Genomic DNA, 5,000 nt, shown 5'->3' with positions numbered 1-5,000 from the left:
TTAAGATTGTTTACGATGCTTCAGCTTACGATGCATCTCAAGAACGGAATCCCCGTCGTAACCCGGGGACTGCCTGTATTTGTGTATATATATATATATATTTATATATATATATATATATATATATATATATATATATATATATATATATAGATATATTTTATGTATATATATATATATATATATATATATATATATATATATATATATATATATTAATGAAGATAAAAAGCCCATAAAACACTATTTTAAAGTTGCAACCATATATTTCAAGCACTTCCTTCTGTGCTCCTGATCACTGGTAAAATATGGACATAGGATGTCTTACAAAAGTATCTCTACTAAAAGATATGTAAGTGTGGCAGTAAGTCTCTGTTGGTGACCAAGGAAGGGTGGAAATTAAACTATTCTTTGGTGATTTTTGGCCTCATTAACTCCCGTCTGGCGACTCGTTTGGTTGTCGCATATCCTTGGACACCTGCCTGAGGAGCGGCCTAAGGATCAGTTCATCGATGTCATCCGATTTCCAATGTCCTCCTGACAGGTTCATATTCTTGGTTTGATTGGTGATTGCAGATTCCAGCATTCTCGTTTTGTGCGGACAGCTACTTTTGAAAATCAGCTCCGCCCCACTCCAGTTAATAGTATGGCTTTTGTCCCTAATATGTAGGAAAATCCCAGAGTTCTCTGATGCATATCTCACTGATCTTTTGTTTTCTGCTAATCTTTGCGAGATGGATCTACCAGTTTCCCAAACGTAAATCTCATTACAATTGCAACACAGTATCTTGTAAACTTTGGCTTCATCTTCTCTTCTACTATTGGATTCATCAGGTTCTTTAAAAAAATAGATAAATAAATTGAAAAAGTATCAGGACTGAAAATCTGGCAGCAATTGAGACTGTCAAAGGAGGATCAAACCACGTAATACAAAAGAGAGACCTTAAGACTAATTTATTATATACAAAATTTACAATTGTTTGAGTTCAGTTTTTACATGAAAGCATCAGTGGCAAAGCAAAAATAACCATAAATTCAATCTGAAAGTCATCAGATAAGGCAAATATCAAACCATCAGCATAACAATCTTTAAGAAACAAACAATAACAGAGTCAGTACATCAATAACCAAAAAAAATAAACATACCTTGTAAGCAGGAGGAAAAATAATTACTTTACATAAAGGATCAGTGAAATACCATTACAATAATTACAGTAACCTCAGTATGAGCAGATAGCAAATAGTTAAGAAGATACACCATAAAAAGGTTACAATTATTGACACAAATTAAAATTAACAAAAAGAACCATAAAAATCAAAAGCAGGGTTAACACATGCCAAAAAACACATCAATTTCCCGATTACTTTTCAACATTAACAATAAAAACCTGGAGAAAACCTATAGCACAAAAGCCCTCTACAGTAAATACTGAAGGACTCCATACCCAGGAAACCATAGCAACTAGTAGAGATGATACCTGAGGACCCACTAAGAATACCTCCTGAAGAAATTTATCCAGCCGAAGTAGGGGAACACAGACGACGCTGCCCTTCAGGAGAACACAGACGAAGCTGCAACTTTAAAGCCATGGTCCTCAACATAACACAGATGAAGCTGCTAACCCAGACAAAACTGGCTCTGCTGAACATCTTGATGCTAGCCCTTAACCTTGCATGTCCTGAGTAGTAACCAAATAGTCATTAGGGACTCCAAACGTGACTGAACAGAACCCCCATGCTGCTTAAAACCTCCCCAGGTCTCTGTACCTTACTGACTGAAGCTGTCAGACACCGGCTGTTGGACGTTACGTTACCTCCACCTCTTCTACCAATAAACAAGAGGTGAGACGACCCTCACTGGGAAACAACCTGAAACAACTATTTTGATCGTCTGAGACAAGAAAACAATAAATGAGGTGTTTAATATCCTTACAGTGTATGTATGTATGTGTGTGTGTGTATATACATATATAAATTATATATATATATATATATATATATATATATACTATATATATATATATATATATGTATATATATATATATATATATATATATATATATATATATATATATATATAATATATATATATATATATACAGTGGTGTCCCCCGTATTCGCGGGGGATGCGTACCAGACGCCCCCCCCCCCCGTGAATAGTTAGAACCGCGAATGTTTGGAACCCCTATAAAAGTGCTAAAAACAGCCTATTTTATTAGTTAAAACTCAAGAAAAACCCACTAAAAATTTTCCTACATGGTTTTTTTAATAGTTTTATCACAAAAAGTGCATTTTATGATGAAATTCATAAAAAAAAAAACCAGGAATTTGTGGATATATATCATAGAAAAATTCCGCGAATGCGCGAATTTTCCACGAATAATGCAGGGAAACGTTCGAGAGAAATCCGCGAATGTGTGAGTCCGCGAATCTGGAGAACGCGAATACAGGGGGTCCACTGTATATGTATAGATATATGTATATATATATGTATAATATATATATATTATAGTATATATATATATATATATATATATATATATATATATATATGTATATGATATGTATAGTATATATATATAATATATATATATATATATATATATATATATATATATATATATATAGTATACGTTACGACGGGTTACGACGGGTCCGGCTTACGACGTTCCGAGGTTACGATGCCTTTTCTTATTAAATATTCATTGAAAAATCCGCCCTAGGTTACGACGCTTGTTCCGAGGTAACGACGCTGAAGCTTCCGACGCTACGAGTTAACGACGCTTTTAGTTTAGCACAGTATATTAATAAAATAAGTTTTTGGTTAGATTACAACAAAAAATTTTGAGGTTATGATGATTTTCGACACTTTTATGTCGTATTTTTAAAATTTTGTTAGTGACGACCTCATATGACGGAACTAGTTTCCGAGTGAATGAATACACTATCTTGGGATGTGCAGTTTATAACAGTCCAAAAGCGCAAATAATGAAATAATCATTGCTTGTTTCCAGTATACATAATTAACAAAACTAAGTTTCTGGTTAGATTACAACGCAAAGTCCAAAGTTACGATGGTTTTTATGCCTTTAACGATTACCTCATACGCAGAACTAGTTTCTTAGCGGAGGGCGCATAAATTAATTTACGCTATTAAAACTGTATGGTAACATAGTCAAGGATAAGTAACGCATTCTCAAACAGTATACATATCCTTTAATTACAAAACAGCAAAAATATCATTGAAACATTATTTCACTTAAAGAATCCATTTATACTCTACTTAGACTTGGACATAAAAACCATAGTTTCTCTCTCTCTCTCTCTCTCTCTCTCTCTCTCTCTCTCTCTCTCTCTCTTTGTATTTTCCGACGAAAATAATCACTAATTAGTGTATTTGATGTTTATTTTCATGATAAATACATTTTTATAATACAAAAATGATTTACTAATTTTCAAATATTAATTTTGAGTTAATACTGTATTAGTAAGTTTAATTTAAGTAAGTTTAAATGATATCACATAATAAAAATAATAATTCTCTCTCTCTCTCTCTACTACAAAGATGTATATTTTTTTGTATGATAAATAAATGATTTACTATTTTCAAATATTAATATCAATTTATACAGCAATAATATCAATTCATTAAAGAAAATACCATACGAATTAGTAAGATTTTAACTTATATTTAAAAAATTATGGAAGAATGAAGGAAATCCCAGTCTTCTTCCAGTAACCTTTCCTCGAGATCCAGGTACTAAAACTGTCAGAATATATCAAGTTCTGTGACAGCCAGGAGGGGGAAGAGCTGCAGTGTTGCAATCACGTGTTCTGGGATTCCCCCCCCCTCTCTCTCTCTCTCTCTCTCTCTCTCTCTCTCTCTCTCTCTCTCTCTCTCTCTCTCCTCTCTCTCTTATTTACTGAGACTCGAGATTTTTTATGTACTTGTACTATTTGTTTTTAATACTTTCAAATAATAAAATAATAATAATAATAATAATAATAATAATAATAATAATAATAATAATAAGAATAACTGTAATTACAAAATTCATATGTGATAGTATTTTAAAGAAATACAATACGTACTAATCATATATGTCACTTTTAATTAAGGTTAACTCTCTCTCTCTCTCTCTCTTTTGCCACACAAGATAATAATGTGTCATAGTGGTAAACTCCCTCCCTCTCTTTCGCTGGAAGCGTTATAAGTATTTTTTGAGAGAACAGAGAGAGATAAACACTCTCTCTCTCTCTCTTTACCGAGATGAAAGAATTTTATGGTACTAGTATGTAAAATGTTTATTGATAATTTCAGTTATTTAATAATAATAATAATAATAATAATAATAATAATAATAATAATAATAATAATAATAATAATAACTTTAATTAGAAAATTCATAATGGTCGTAGTTTTAAAGAGATGAAAATGACCTTTCCATTTCACTTGTAAGGATAATTCCTCTTTCTTACTGAGATGAGAGAATTTTATAGGTAGATGCATGTGTTTATTATTTTAATTTTCAAATAATAATAATAATAATAATAGAAGTTAGTATAATATGATAAAATAATTTCAAAAGAAAAATTCTTCCTTCGTCTTTTTTTGTATCAATTTCCCTACCTCATAATTCCAGTGACACTCGGAGCTTAACAATGCCATACAATGGTCAACTAATTAATGGTTTTTTAGTAATGGTCTCTCTCTCTCTCTCTCTCTCTCTCTCTCTCTCTCTCTCTCCTCTCTCTCTCTCTCTTGTATTTTAATGAAAATATACAGTAATTGTGAATACACAGTGTTGCACATGAAAAAAGTAAATTAGTGATAATTTTAGAGATGGCCCTAAGAAAAATTGCAAATTAGTGAAATTTTCCCTGTGGACATGTTTTCAAGAACATCGTTCCGGCTTACGACGATTTTCGGGTTACGACGCGTCTTAAGAACGGAACCCCCGTTGTAATCCCGGGGGGTGGGGAACTGGCCTTGTAATAG

The 5,000-nt window shown here is 32.2% G+C and overlaps 1 protein-coding gene across 4 annotated transcripts in view; it reads right to left on the bottom strand.

The window, feature by feature from the left end:
* The window catches only part of LOC135219528 (uncharacterized oxidoreductase ZK1290.5-like), a 334,332-nt gene that overhangs the window by 292,151 nt on the left and 37,181 nt on the right, over positions 1 to 5,000 (bottom strand). The gene's annotated exons all lie outside the window — the stretch shown is intronic.

Source organism: Macrobrachium nipponense, chromosome 1 (assembly GCF_015104395.2).
Source record: "Macrobrachium nipponense isolate FS-2020 chromosome 1, ASM1510439v2, whole genome shotgun sequence".
NCBI classification, from domain to species: domain Eukaryota; kingdom Metazoa; phylum Arthropoda; class Malacostraca; order Decapoda; family Palaemonidae; genus Macrobrachium; species Macrobrachium nipponense.
Note: the sequence above shows the minus strand (reverse complement) of the source record. Positions and strands in the feature narration are given on the sequence as shown.